The sequence below is a fragment of the Rattus norvegicus genome, chromosome 7 (assembly GCF_036323735.1).
Source record: "Rattus norvegicus strain BN/NHsdMcwi chromosome 7, GRCr8, whole genome shotgun sequence".
NCBI classification, from domain to species: domain Eukaryota; kingdom Metazoa; phylum Chordata; class Mammalia; order Rodentia; family Muridae; genus Rattus; species Rattus norvegicus.
This window is the reverse complement of record NC_086025.1, coordinates 54,914,906-54,930,705: the sequence shown is the minus strand read 5'-3', so window position 1 is coordinate 54,930,705 and position 15,800 is coordinate 54,914,906. Positions and strand designations below refer to the sequence as shown.

General features: G+C 44.9%; 1 long non-coding RNA gene across 2 annotated transcripts; it reads left to right on the top strand.

Annotated features, from left to right (window-relative positions):
• Positions 1–492: 492 nt before the first annotated feature.
• On the top strand, positions 493–13,784 carry LOC120093601 (uncharacterized). Of its 2 annotated transcripts, none has more exons than XR_010053309.1 (3): positions 493–6,468; positions 12,358–12,424; positions 12,607–13,784. It is a non-coding gene; the product is annotated as an uncharacterized LOC120093601 (long non-coding RNA). The 2 variants fall into 2 exon arrangements; XR_005486958.2 differs by lacking the exons at positions 12,358–12,424; positions 12,607–13,784 and adding an exon at positions 9,985–10,455 and having other exon boundaries at positions 531–1,069; positions 5,849–6,468.
• Positions 13,785–15,800: the final 2,016 nt, after the last annotated feature.

The window sequence follows — 15,800 nt, the reverse complement described above, 5'->3', positions numbered from 1 at the left end:
ATTCAGAGAACACAGACTGAGGAGCTTGGGAGAGCAAGGCTCCCCGCTTCTGGGACAGAGGGCCAAAGGCCAGTCACGTCAAGGAGATTTGACTCAGTTTTAGACTTGCTGCTCAAACACTAAACAGAACCTGGGACCCCTAACCACAGAACCAGGACCAAATGGTAGGTAACCAGGCATCTTTTGAAAACTCACAGTGGGTGAGCCAGGTAGTTCAATTGTCCCAACTGAAGCAAGAACCCTCAAGAGCTAGACATGTCCTCAGAGTGTAGCAGGTGTTTACCAGTTCCTGGAGTATCTAAGGTGGGCGATGCATGGCAGAACAACGTGGGTTATAAAAGAGATCCAGGAAAGGGAGGTGTCAGCATAGTGCCCCGTGCGTGCAGCACCAGAGAGCTGGGCTGCCACCACATTCCCGGACTCTTGCAACAGTGTTAGCCATGTGGCCACACACAGAGTAGTTGGAAACACACACACACCCGGAGGACTTGAAATTAATCCGAGAGGAACAAGGTGTTACATTGAATGCTCACAGGTACACGGTCGGTTCAGATAGGTAAGGCAGGCGGTTCAGAGGCCAGGAAGACCAGAACTGGAGGAGGGCATTAACAAATCCGGAAAATATGAAACCAGTGTGAGAAAGCGAGCTTGCCCTTCCCCTTTGCTTGTATGTTACACCCTCTTCCGACCTCAGCTCGCGGTCAGGATGTGGACCACCACACGGTGGCGCTGCCGTCTAATCCTTAGTCTCCTTGGTCGGCCCTGTTTGTCTATGATGGCCGCCGCGTGTGTGTTTGTTGACCGTCTCGTGTTCTTGTTAGCTTTCAGACTAAACGAAATTTGGAAGTCACCACGAAAGGGAGAATTCTCCGGAATGGAGACTCAAGATTCTGGCCCTCGTCGCAGTGACATTTTCTCTGTGAAATAACGAACCCTCATTCCTATGTGTACTCTTCGCTACCCCGGGACATTTCAATGGTAGAGGTCAGTACCCTGAGCTACAATCAACGGACAAAGTCACCTACTGCCACGGCTGAGGTCAGATCCCAGGCCACGGGAAATCCTTCAGGTCATTATTACCCTGTCTTATTGTTAGTGGTGTTTTCTGAAGTTCTTCCTCAGCTGGCCCTGGCCGAGCTTGGCTTTCTCTTCTGTCACAGTCTTTGCAGCTGATCCCGAGAGTAGTCTTTAATAAACACACTGGAAACAAGTCTGAAGGTTTTCCTGAAACACCGCCATTATTTGAGAGAATGAAGTCAACACACCAAGGGAAACGGAAACCAGAGAGGGAGGCTGGGTGCAGTCAACCCGAGGGCCGGCTCTAATGCAGGCATCCTGTGGTTTGACTGTGAGAACCAGATGTTTCATATTTGAAAATATTCGGTCTCAAGGCTGGTTTGAGCTGGTTCTCCAAGCAGAAAGCCGTGGCTGATATAACGGGCGTCTGAACAAACTGTATGGGCTATTCTTAAATATTAGTTTAAAAGATCATTCCTCGGTTTAGACGGCAGCTACTTGAACACGCTCTATCTGGTTTCCTTTATTTTCTTTCTTTAAGATGTTTTTATTATTAACTAATTTACTAACTTGTGTTGAAGGGTCTCACGCGTGTACCCCAGGCTGGCCAGAGTCTTCAGATCCTCCTGTGTGCTGGGATTTCAGGCTCATGTGACCACGCCTGTTTTCTGCAGTGTAGAGAATTGAACTGAGGACTTTGCACAAGCGTGGTGAGCCACCTCAGGCACTTCCTGAGCCTTGCTTGGTTTCCTCAGTGAGGAATCAACACTAGCAAGGACCTGCTCATTGTATTACTGGAAAGGTTAGACAAAGAAATACATACAGGTTGCCTGGAACCGTGCCAGACACATCAGGAACCCCTAAAAATTATTGGCTCCAGGATCAGATCATTTTTTACCCGGTAACTTTCAGGAAATGCCTTTGCTGCTTTGTGGATTGGTAAAATCATGGCAAATTTGGTCACGATTGGCTCCCGCCACTCATCTGGAGTTCCAGAAGGCAAATGCCTAAAGGAGCAAGCTCAGTAGCAAGACAGTGGGGACCGGGGCACATGGGAAGCCTAGGTCTCCTCAGCTGTGCTTGAGGATGGCTGCCAGAACCATACGCAAACAAGGTTTTGTCGTCACCAAGTCTGATTCAAAATAGTTTATCTCTGCAACATTGGCTAAACAAAGGAGAGCAAATAAAATACACCTGCCAACCCCAGCCTGAGGTTTCCGTTGAGTAACGTTTATGGAGTAGCATATTATAGAGTGAAATTTTTATAAGCTATTTTTAAATAATAAAGGAATATAGATTGTGTAAATAATGTTGATAATGTTGGTGAGGGTACAGTGAGAACAGCGGCCTCTACTCCGCCTCTCTTAGGCTCTACCCCAACAGTCATGAGCCCATAAATAACACTATTACTCCAGTCTTGGTTTTGTTGTTGTTGTTGTTGTTGTTGTTGTCATTGTTGTGGCTGTGTTGTGTTGGTTTTTGGCTTTGGTTTTGTGCTGAGGCAAGGTCTCTTTATGTAGTCCCTGAAGCAGTGCCCTTGAACACACAGAGATCCATCTGCCTCTGCCCTCCAAGTGCTGGGGTTAAAGGCCCATGTCACCACATGCGGAAGGACTAATGTATCTAGTTCTTATCATGAAACATGAAGATTTAATTTCTGAGTTGGAAAGATTAATGGTTTACTGGTAGAGCAATCCCCTGGCACGTCCTGAGTTTGATCCCCAATTAGTAATGACCAAAAAAGAATTTGTAATAAGGATTTAATCATAAATCCTTTACAGTTCATTTTTTTTGGCTTAAAACATAAAATTGTATGTTTCCCCTAGTTAATTCCGCATTTCTGCATTTAATTATATATACATTTAATTATATATAAATACATATATATATATATATACAAAAGATTTATTTATTTTATGTATGTGAGTACACAGTCTCTCTCCTCAGACACACCAGAAGAGGGCATGGGATCCCATTACAGATGGTTGTGGGCTACTATGTGGTTGCTGGGAATTGAACTCAGGACCTCTGGAAGAGCAGTCAGTGCTCTTAACCACTGAGCCATCTCTCTGCCCCCCAATCTCATATTTTTTTAACCTTGCAAATAAATAAAAAACATCACGCACCAAAATTAACCAGGTCTGAAGTCTATACAACGCAGGGAACTTCTATACAGCCCCGCCCCTCAGGTGGAGGCGCTCCTCCTGTCCCGCCCCTCAGAGGGAAGCGATCCTCCTGGCCCCATTCGATAGTATTACTCACTTGGGCCACCGTATCCAGCCTAACTGCTTTATGTAACGCTGTGAAAGTTGAATTGGCAGGATTCAATCAAAACCACATTACTTGATGGAGAGATCTAGTACAAAGATTTTTTTTCCCCAACAGTTCTGCCTGTGGTGGAACTGGCCTGGAACTCACAGAAATCCTGCCTCTGCCTTCTGAGGGTTAGGATAAATGGTGTGTGCCACCACAACTGGTTACCTTCTTTCCTTCCTTCCTTCCTTCCTTCCTTCCTTCCTTCCTTCCTCCCTTCCATTTTAAAGATGTTTTAACTATGTCTTTAGTAGAATACGAAAGAGATCTTTGTAGTACATGTCATCTCTAAGTGAAGGGGTTAAAAAGAACCGTAAACCAGGGTTTCCAGTCCTGTTATTGGTGCCACATTGGGTGGAATCCCTTGTAGGGGCCTGTCCTGTGTATAGTAGGGTGTTTATTTCAAAGCATCCCCTGCCGAAACCCAGCAGATGAGGGCCATGCTCCCTCACCTGCCCTGCGATGTAACAAACACCTCTCTAACTCTTGGCAACGTCCTTCCTTAAAGTTATCTCAAAGGCAGCGAAGGTGGGGAGCAGCTGCCACCACAGTGTTAGCAGAGGAGAAAGAGAAGGGGAACTGCTTAAATTAGAAATCTGCTGATGCTCGTTCCCTGCACTGGGCACGGTGAAGCCAGTTCTGCCGGTGCTGCCAAAACTGCAAACCGGGCTCCATTGCTACAGGAAAGCAAGCTGCGGTTTGTGGGACAAGTCTGCACTCTGGAACAGCAGCCACCTGATTTCTTCGGCCTCCCTCGAGCGCCCCCTACAGGCAGAGTCTGGAAGGGAGCCAGTCCGCAAGGAAAGCCCCTTGATGGAGGGAAAAGGCTAGAATTGGTTCTAGCAAAGCTGGAAATGTATCCAGGAATAACGGAAGATCATGGCGAGTTTGAATTTACGTCTGTGGACAAAAACTTTTAAGAAAATAAGCGTTTTTATATACTTAAAGGCAACAAATTGCATATGTTTTCCTAGTGGCTAATCCTATGTTCTGTGAATTGATTCTTACTGCTTTTGTGCTTTGCATAACCTTACTTCCGATCTTAAGAATAGTTGTCTTAATTCATCTGTGCCAACTCCCCGAGATTTCCAGAGCATGCTGCATTTGACTTTTTACTTTTGCTCTTTAAATGTTTCTTTCTCCCACAAGACTGTTAATGCCTCGATAAGAATTGTGTTTTATTGATTTTTGTCTAACTCACTAAGTATTCCTTAAAAGCCTAATAACGGATGAACTATCTGGAAGAAAAAGAATAGAAAATATAAATGTGCTTGTAAACAGGCACGTCCCAGGGCTCTCAGATGGCAAGGGAATTAAAACAGATTTTAAACGGCCAGGCATGGTGGTGCACACCTTTAATCCTGGCACTTGGGAGGCAGAAGCGGGTGGGTCTCTATGAGTTTGAGGCCAGCCTGGTCTACAGAGTGAGCTCCAAGTCATCAAAGGCAAAATGGTGACACACACACACACTTAAAACTAATAAAAGCGGGGCTGGGGATTTAGCTCAGTGGTAGAGCGCTTACCTAGGAAGCGCAAGGCCCTGGGTTCGGTCCCCAGCTCCGAAAAAAAAGAACCAAAAAAAAAAAAAAAAACTAATAAAAGCAAATATTTAAAGAACAGACAAGTATAGCTTTAAGGTTGACAGGATGACTTGGTGGGACACAGGTTGTGGAGAACATTCTAGATCCAAGCAAAAGCAGCCTGGGTGATTTTGTCCTTGCTTATTTCTCTGGTTTCTGTTACCTTACAGCCTTTCCAGTCGAGTTTTCTTAATGCTTTTTGAACACGGAAATCATATTTCTACCTTAGGGCCTTTGTTCACGCAATTCTTCCACAGGGATATGTGTGCCTCATCTCTTTTCACTGTTTGCATGAATACCTTCCTTCCTCCCTTCCTCCCTCCCTTCCTCCCTCTCTCCCTCCTCTCTTTCTTCATATGTTATTGGGGTTAAACCTAGAACTTTAATATCTAGGAAAGCACTCTACCACTGAGCTACATTGCCACCCCTATAAATATTTGCTTTTTGTCAAGGGCTCAGTAATTCACCCAGTCTGGCTTTAAACTCACTAGGTGCCTCTGGCAGGCCTTGAACTCGCCAAGTAGTCTGCAGCAGCTTCCCTTGTAGCCGAAATTACAGCTATACAGGTTCGTTGAAATACACTAGAGGGTGTTTATTTACTAGACTGTGTCTGTGCTGGTCACTGGATTCAGAACCTATATCCTAGATACTAGAACTCGTATAGTCTAGTACATAGTGGAAGACTGTTATTATCGGTGTGGGGGGTGCTAAGGGTGGAACCCCACTGTATACTTGACTCTGATATGGATACTGGATTCAGCGACCAAAACAGAGACGTGCTGTAGTGCATAAATTATTTGTGGTGTCCTACGGATTCATATATGACCGTGAGGACACAGCAGAGATCAGAGGCGTGTTCTCCGAGCTGAGGAGACCTAGCCAGCATCACTGAATGAAGACTAGGTACGAGCTCATTTAACCATTATCCGTCTGTGTAGTTGTTTTTGCAGAGACTCTAAATTTCAAGATTGTTTGAGCCAAGCTGGAGGTTGATTGTCGCTGTTTGCTACTGCTGCTGACAATGAAACGTCTCGGCTCTGAGAAACCACGCGATTCTTCCCCTGCATATTTCGAGCACCTTCCCTTCCAGAACTTTCCCAAGGAAAACGTCCTATCTGTACCTCAACATAGCCCGGAATGTAAATCACAGCCACCAGTTTCTGCCACTCAAACACCAACACAATATGACCTCACACAGAGCTGTGAGATCGGGTTGCCATGGTAATCTCTATTCCCATCATCGTGAACTAATTGTTCTGTTTGAAAACTGCTGCTCCTGAGGTTCAGCGAGCTTCAACCCTGCCAGACCTCAGCCGGCAGGAAGCTAAATGATGTGTTATTATTCAGCATAATTATTTGCCAACAATCTATATTTAGAAGTGGGAGAGTATATAGAAGAGAGATTTTTTTTAAGGGGGTCTTTTCAATCTATCCAGGGCTACTGTAAGTACGAGCACCTTTTCTTTCTGTCGTTGGGACATCCCTTTATTCTGACGGCCCCTAAGTTGTACCGCCCCCATCCCACACCTCTGCCTTTCCAGCATATTAGCATCCCAAGGTAAGAGAACATCACAGAATTGGCCCTCTTGGTCTTATGCTTTAGGAGACACCAGAGAATTGTGGGAGAATATATTACCAATGTGATTTAAGCCCGTTAAAGGGAAAATGAACCAGCTAAAAAACCTCCAAGTTTTCCATTATTTGGAAAAGGAAAACATGTTTACATTGTGTAATTAATGTACTAACGTAACTAGTATAGGTTTTTGAAAGTATACTTATAGGAACTTAAGTCATAAAAATACACGGAGATTTTTCTTTCTATTTGTCTGACCATCCCCTTTAAAAAAAAAGACTTGTTTATTTATTATTATATATGAGTACACTGTCGCTGTCTTCAGACACACCAGAAGAGGGCATCAGATCCCATTACAGATGGTTGTGAGCCACCATGTGGTTGCTGAGATTTGAACTCAGGATCTCTGGAAGAGCAGTCAGTGCTCTTAACCGCTGAGCCATCTCTCCAGCCTGGATATAATATATCTTATTCTATTCTTGCTGCTAAAGATTTATATTTATTTTTAAAAAAAGACGTTTGTTTATATTATTATAATTTAAAAAAAAATTGAAGTCTCTCAGGGCAATGGTGATGCATGTCCTTAATCTCAGCACTCGGGAGGCAGAGGCAGGCAGTCGGAGTTGGAGGCCAGCCTGGTCTACAGACGGAGTTCCAGGGACAGTCAGGGTTACATAGAGAAACCCTGTCTTGAAAAAAGGAAGGAGGAGTAGAAGAAGGGGAAGAGGGAGGGGGAGGAGGAGAGGGAAGAAGGGAGAGGGGAGAGAGAGGGAGGGAGGGAAGGAAGGAGAGAGAGAGAGAGAGAGAGAGAGAGAAGAAAAAAGACAAAAAAAGTTGAAGTCTTACAGTTCTGGAGGGTGAAAAGACCATAAACAAGATCCCAGGAGATCAGTATCTGATGGGACCTTACTTACCCCTCAGGATATCATCTATGTGTCCTTGAGTAGCAGAAGAGACAAAGACCCTGGGCTGCTTTTACAGGAGTCCTAGTCTCCTTCACGAAGACTTCATCCTCATGACCTCTTCACCTCCCAAACTTTCCTTTCTACCTCCTATTCTACATTAGATTTAGCCTTAGTCAGGGTTTCTATTCCTGCATGAACATCATGACCAAGAAGCAAGTTGGGGAGGAAAGGGTTTATTCAGCTTACACTTCCATATTACTTCATCACCAAAGGAAGTCAGGACAGGAACTCAAGCAGGTCAGGAAGCAGGAGCTGATGCAGAGGCCATGGAGGGATGTTATTCACTGGCTTGCTCAGCTTGCTTTCTTATAGAACCCAAGACTACCACCCACAATGGGCTGGGCCCTCCCCCTTGATCACTAATTGAGAAAATGCCTTACAGCTGGGTCTCATGGAGGAATTTCCTCAAGGGAGGCTCCTTTCTCTATAAGTACAGCTTGTGTCAAGTTGACACACAAAACCAGCCAGTACAACAGATTTCAATATATAAATTTCTATTCTTATTTCTCTCTCTCTCTCTCTCTCTCTCTCTCTCTCTCTCTCTCTCTCTCTCTCTCTCTCAGGATTAAAGATATGAGCCATCACAGGCCAGCAAGAAAAGATCTTTTAGCATAAGAAAAGGAGCATAAGAAATAAACAATTGGCTTTATGTCTTTCATTACATATATTTATTATTTTGTACGTGAGTAAAGAATAATTTTGTTCTTTATAAGAAAGACCATATTGTTAGCCTGTAACATATAATAAAATATTGTTTTCAATGTCACTTGAAGCTCTAAGTTAGATGCCTTCTGGCATCCTACATTTGAACCCCAGATGACCGCATAGGACATTAAAAGCAGCATCACTTGGACCATAGCTTTTTCACTCAGCCTACTGCAATAGGAGCTCTGGAGAAAATATTTTTTTAATGTATTTATTTTATTTCTATGAGTACACTGTTGCTGTCTTCAGACACCAGAAGAGGGCATCAGATCCCATTACAGATGGTTGTGAGCCACCATGTGGTTGCTGGGATTTGAACTCGGGACCTCTGGAAGAGCGGTCAGAACTCTCAACCGTTGAGCCATCTCCCTCTCCAGCCCCTGGAGAAAACATTGATGCCAGACCAATTACAACTGATTCCCTTGAGGTGTAGTCCCAGTGTGCACACGTCCTAACGTCCAGGAGATTCTTCACGCAGCTGTGCCTGAGAACGGCTGAGACTGTGGCTGAAAATCACTGCTTCCCTGCCCTCCTTTCCCCATTCCCTTACCGGGTTGGCGGGATGGCCACCTACAAGCAGACAGTGAGAGGTCTCTCAACCTTGGGATTCACGGACGTGGAGAGATGGCTCAGCGGTTAAGCGCGCTGACTGTTCTTTTAGATCCAGAAGTCCTGAGTTCACATTCCCAGCAACCACGTGGTGGCTCACAACCATCTGTGATGGAACCTGGTGTGTCTGAAGAGAGCAAGTGTGTACTTACATAAAATAAATAACTCTTTAAAAAAAATGGGGGATTCACTGGGCTGGGCCTCAAATCCATGCGCTGAGGGGGCCATGCCTCAGCCTCCCAGTAACTGGGGCTCTAGGCACACAGCACCATGTCAGTGAGCCGTCCTAACACTCCCGAAGCATCCTCTGCTGCTCCCCTGCTCACAGATTACTTATGCATGTATCTGTGTGCTCCCTGACAAGTCGGATGATTTTGTGCCTTAAACAGTGCTGGTTTATGAGGGCTGGGAATGTGGTTCAGGGGTACAGTGATTGCCTAACATATATGAAGGCGTGGTTTCTTTTTTTGTTTTAAGTTTATTTTTATGTATATGAATGCTCTACCTGCACATACACCTGCATCCCAGAACTCATCGTAGATGGTAGTGAGTGACCATGTGGTTGCTGAGGGTTGAACTCAGAACATTTGGAAGAGTTAACCCACCTTAACCCATCATCTCTCCAGTGTGGTTTCAGTTGGTCCCCACCAACGTAAAAAAAAGGAACAACAACAACAAAGATGTGTGTACAAACATATATATACATATATATACAAACATATATACAAACACATATGTACAAACATATATATATATATATATATATATGTATAATGTCATAAGCCAGTTTCGAAGTATTTTCAGATTAGGAAACTGAAGGCTTTCCCCCTCTCATACCAACTAGTTCTTCTCTTCTCCAACATCACCTGAGACCTACAAAAAAACCTATAAGGAAACTCTTTCCACTTTAGACAGTTTGTCCTGCAACCTGTGAGCCAAGAACCAGGTTCTTGAACTCAGGACCTCTGGGAGAGCAGTCGGTGCTCTTAACTGCTGAGCCATCTCTCCAGCCCCTCATCACAATCAAGTATTAACTTTTATTGTAACACACACACACACACACACACACACACACACACACACACACGTATGTATCCCCACATCTGTGTGTGTGTAGGTGTGTATAATACCACTCTGAGAGCAAATAGTTTTGCCTGATGAAGCAAGACTCTGTCTGAACAGAACAAAGCTCAATAAAATATATGCCTTCCTCACCCCTCAGTCATCTCAGCCAGCTGGGAAACGGAAGCACCTGAAGCCTCACATCCACGGGCCAGCAAGAATGACAGAAGTATGCAACTTTAGACACAGTTCTTTAAAGGCATGGGGACTCTGTTGGTGAGAAAGGATGAAGAGCTCCCATTCTCCTACCCACAGGACCAAGAGTCTTTCACAGAGGCCCAAGGCCGAGGAGGAATGCTTAATGGGACCTGCACTGTCCAGACCAGCCCCAAGGGAGACTGATTCCTGAGAATCTATGACATTTGACCCTTAAAAATAGTAACTTTTGGGCTGGAGAGATGGCTCAGTGGTTAAGAGCACTGACTGCTCTTCCAGAGTCCTGAGTTCAAATCCAGCAACCACATGGTGGCTCACAACCATCTGTATTGGGATCCGATGCCCTCTTCTGGTGTGTCTGAAGACAGCTACAGTGTGCTTATATACAAAATAAATAAATCTTTAAAAAAGAAAATAGTAACTTTCAAGAAAAGAAAAACAAGAGAGTGGGGGAGACTGAGAAAGAATGCAGTCTCACTTCTCGGATGACAACAAAACCCAGAGTCAGCGAGTTGAAGATGAATTTGATAGTCCTTTTCTTCAAGAATTCTTTTTTTTTTTTTGGTTCTTTTTTTTCGGAGCTGGGGACCGAACCCAGGGCCTTGCGCTTCCTAGGTAAGCGCTCTACCACTGAGCTAAATCCCCAGCCCCTTCTTCAAGAATTCTTACAAAAGCCAGGGATGAGGCAGGAGGATAGCTTGTTTGAGATAAGCCAAGGCTACACTGTAAATCCTTGTCTCAAAATTTAAAGGAGATGAAAATAGAAAAAGAAGGGAGGGTAGGAGGAAAAGAAGGAAAGAGGGAAGGAGGGAGGGAGGGAGGCTGACACATTTAAACTGGGGATAAATTACTTGAAATAAATGAGATGAGGGCTTGGAGAGATGGCTCAGCAGTTAAGATCTCTGCTCTTCCAGAGGTCCTGAGTTCAAATCCCAGCAAACATATGGTTACTCACCACCATCTGTAATGGGATCCGATGATCTCTTCTGGTGAGTCTGAAGGCAGCGACAGTGTGCTCACATACATAAAAGAAATAAATAAATCTTCAAGAAAGAAATGGAGAATACAGCACTTACATAAAGGCCATCTCGAGGGTATTAAAGCTTTCAGAATCTGAATGTGGGAGTAATGGGTTCATTTCTAAAATGCCTCAGAAGCATGATTGATTTAATATTTGATAGTCTGTGCTCCATGTCTGCGAGGTTGATTTTACACACAGGCACGTACTGCTGCAGATATATTCCCCCATCTAGATACAAAGTCAGAATGCACAAAGGGATGCCAAGGACACATGGAGAGCACACACAGCCTTCCAGGGACTGTTTCTCTCTCTCTGGATGTCCATTTGCTTCTTGAAGGCACGGGCATGAGTTGGGTCATTTAGAACAGGGCCTTGTAAATAAATGAAACTAGCAATGAAATCAAGTATTCCCCAATCGCTTGAAAGGGGACAAAAAGACTATGAAAACCCTTTCTCATTGTTTTTGCTGATGTTTTTCAAGACAGGGTTTCTCTGTGTAGCCCTGGCTGGCCTGGAACTCACTTTGTAGCCCAGGCTGGCCTCGAACTCACAGAGATCCTCCCGCCTCTGCCTCCTGAGAGCCAAGGCATGTGCTGCCCCACCTGGCTGAAAACTCCTGTTTGCATAAATATCTAGAAATAAGAATTCTGAGTATACTTTTCAAAAAGAGGAAGTATGGTTCTTTGAGACCCTCACTATAGATTCTGTCAAAATATGTCACAGAATTGAAGCAAAGATAAGGTTTTACAATTTCTAAGTTACTCAAAAATTTCATTCTGCTGGGTGCAGTGGTGCATACCTTTCATTCCAGTGCCCAGGAGGCAGCAGAGGCAATCAGATCTCTGTGAATTTAAGACCAGCCTGGTTGGTATGTAATGAGACCCAGGCTAACCAGGGCTATACAGTCTCTCAAAAGACAAAAAATAAAAAATTTAAAAAAAAAGAAAAGGGGAAGAAAAATATTTTGTCATTGAATTAATTATGCCTTTACAAAACAATTAAAAATTACAGATGTGTGGGGTTGGGGATTTAGCTCAGTGGTAGAGCGCTTGCCTAGCAAGTGCAAGGCCCTGGGTTTGGTTCCCAGCTCAAAAAAAAAAAAAAAAAATTACAGATGTGGATCAATGAAGCCAAAGGCTACCTGGAGTCATTTTTCTCTTGATCAATAGAATACTATGTAGACAGTGATTTGTTTCCAATTCCTTAAAGTCTCCTATACCACACTCCCCTCCCAACACACACACACACACACACACACATCAAACCACAAAATGGAACATGTCTTTCTTCTGATAGGATCCTGGTGTGGTGGGAATGCGGCTGGCAGCATGTCATGTGACCTGGAGCATCGGAGTGAATCCAGGTATTTCTCTGAACTTGCCACCTTGCTCCATTTAAAGCCTTCCCTAAGACAGGAATAGTCATCTCTCTGATCCATTGCCACCTGCCCTGACGCTTTGCCACCTGTACCTCTGCCATGTGACTGAGCCCCCATTAGATTCCCAAAGACAGCTGTGTTAGTATTTTCACCATGATGTCCTACAGGAGCAAGCGAAAGATACCAGGAGCAAAGCACAGAAGCCAATCCAGGTGACAACCATCACGAACCAGACTCCGGGATGGACTGAATAACTAACACACTCAGATGCTGCTGATCCCAAGTCAGACAGGCAGGGGCAGCCCAGAAGTCACTGGCAACGATCAGTCTGCACCTGGGTGGTTCCTAACCATGAGAAAAACAGCTTTGCTGTTTAAGGAGATGATCTTGGATCTTCCATTGACCAACTGGGTAATTCCCCACAGGGTGTATTCAATTCCTCTGAAGTAGGTCCCCATTTGCAGGAATAAATAAGCCCCACTCCCTACCTCCCACCCCTCACCCAGTGCTAAGTAAGACAGGAGTGGTTCACCTTTCCTGCACCTCTTGGGATCAAGCCCTGACAAATGCATTCCTCTGAATTCTTGCTGCGGTCACAAATCCAGGGGCCCTCCGCGCTCCCCAGCCTCTCCCTCGTTCTGTTTTTCGTCGTTGGACTAGCACACCATCTGTCGTAGTCAGACATTCCACGCACCTTATGGGTTGCTATTAGGCTCTCAGTGTTGAGCGAAGTGGGCGTGTCCATCACTCCCATGAAATTTGCAAGTCAAATTAGAGAAACAAATAGCCAATAAAAACACTGTTAATGAATACTGTTAATGAATAAGCTGGAGAAGACGCTATGGAAAAGAAACACCAGCCCTACTGCAATCAACACCCGAAGCATAGTGCTAAAAATGAGAAGTTAAGTAGATAAAGGGAATGTGAAGAAGAGGGATGTAGGGAACTGAGAGAAAGCCTGAGGAACCCGTTAGTGTACAGACTATTTGGGGGGGATTTGGACTCTGAATTAGAAGAATGAGAAATCACTGAAGGGCTGTTGTGATGATCGTTTGTATATGCTTGGCTCAGGAAGTGGCCCTGTTAGGAGGTGTGGCCTTGTTGGAGTAGGTGTGGCTTTGTTGGAGTAGGTGGGGCCTTGTTGGAGTAGGCGTGTCACTGTGGGTGTGGGCTTAAGACCCTCACCCTAGTTGCCCGGAGTCAATCTTCCACTAGCAGCCTTCAGATGAAGATGTAGAACTCTCAGCTCTTTCTGTCTAGTGTTGCCATGTTCCTACCTTGATGGTAATAGACTGAACCCCTGAACCAGTAAGCCAGCCCCAATTAAATGTTGTCCTTTATAAGAGTTGCCTTGGTCATGGTGTCTCTTCACAGCAGTAAAACCCTAACTGAGAAGCTGTAGATAATAAAAGTGGGCTTGAATTTTAACCCGGGCACACATCCCAGCACAGCACCACCCCTTCCCCAGCTGCCACACTTCACCCCTGCAAGCTTAGGGGCAACACATTGCACTGGTGAAGGAGTAGAAATGGAGTAAATGGCAGGAAGCCTATGGGCAGGGTAGGGGCACGTGACCTCCTGAACTGGGCCAATGAGCACAGTATGCTGTACTGAGCGCTGCGATGACAGGCTGAGCAAGATGGATTCAGTCTCTACCTCAGTCCAGCATGTGAGAAAGTTTGTAAGTCAGCCGTCCAGACAGGGATACATACAATGGGAGTGGAGATGCCCTGGCTGTCCCAAAACTCATTCTGTAGAGCAGGCTGTCCTGGAACTCAGAGATCGGCCTGCCTCCACCTTCCGAGTGCTGAGATTAAAGGTGAGCTCCACAGCATCTGCCAGGGACTGGAGTTCCCTGAGTTTATTCTAAACAAGAGTTGTAAAATACCCATGCGGTATTCTATCCTTTTCTGGGCTGGAGCCTGGCCCTACACAGCCCTTTCAGATAAGCCTTGCTCCTTGAATCCCAGCTTAGAGGCTTAGGGATCTCACCTCAATGCTAACTGTATTTCAGAGTACCTCTTTGGGAGATTTTAACTTCTTTGAAAAGAAGAAATGGGCACCTGCTTAGCTCTACAATTCCGGTCTGTACCTTGCTTCTCTTCTTTGCAAAAGAACCCACTGACTGCTCAAGCATGCCAATTAGGAAAACCTGTGATAACGGCAGGTTCAACCAGGCTAGCATCACAGCACCTGACTCACCCAGTGAGGGCTCCCTAGCATCCCCAGCACCACGTCCACCAGGAGAGGGGTGGTTTCCACACATCCCCAGAACCGATTCACCCACCAGGCCAGTAGAGGGTGTTCGAGGCTCCTGCTGAGTCCCATTGGCTCCAACCTAAAGACAGGAGCACCCTTCCTTGACCTATGATGGGAGACGCATTTTCACTAAAAACCTTCCCTTTCCAACTTCTGGAAAATAGGGAATTATATGTTCTTGTGGTAGTAGACTAATGATTGGTTTGCTGAATCATTTTTACCATGGTGAAACTGTCTTAATACTTTAATTAATGTACAAGGAGGCAGAGGGAGCTAGCACTTTCAAGGGCTCTCACATCAAAACCACATTGACACTCTTTTCTGAGATAGGTGTCTGTCTTAGTCAGGGTTCCTATTCCTGCACAAACATCATGACCAAGAAGCTAGTTGGGGAGGAAAGGGTTTATTCAGCTTACACTTCCACATTGCTGTTCATCACCAAAGGAAGTCAGGACAGGAACTCACGCAGGTCAGGAAGCAGGAGCTGATGCAGAGGCTACGGAGGGATGTTACTTACTGGCTTGCTTCCCCTGGCTTGTTCAGCTTGCTTTCTTATAGAACCCAAGACTACCAACCCAAGGATGGCTCCACCCACAATGGGCTGGGCCCTCCCACCCTTGATCACTCATTGAGAAAATGCCTTACTGCTGGGTCTCATGGAGGCATTTCCTCAAGGGAGGCTCCTTTCTCTGTGATAACTCCAGCTTTTGTCAAGTTGACACACAAAACCAGCCCTTACAGTGACTTTCTGGAAAGGACAGAGCTCCCATGGTTGTCACATTAGGTTTCAGAGCACGAAAAGGAAAGGTCAGCCTGTTAAAACTCCAGGGATCATGAATGTAAGCTAGAATAGAGAAAGAAAAAAAGATGAAATTCTACAATAAGTAGCAAACAGATTTTCTGTGCGTGCGTGTGTGTGTGTGTGTGTGTGTGTGTGTGAATAGATTCACATGATAGGCTGCATGGTAAAAAAAAAAAAAGAAAAAGAAAAACCTCTCTGAGTATTTAATGTGTATTGCTGAATGATAATTTACACCAGTGATGTCTGTGTACTCGGCAATTCATGCAAACTTAATAATGAGAAGCTTGAGGAGAAAATAAG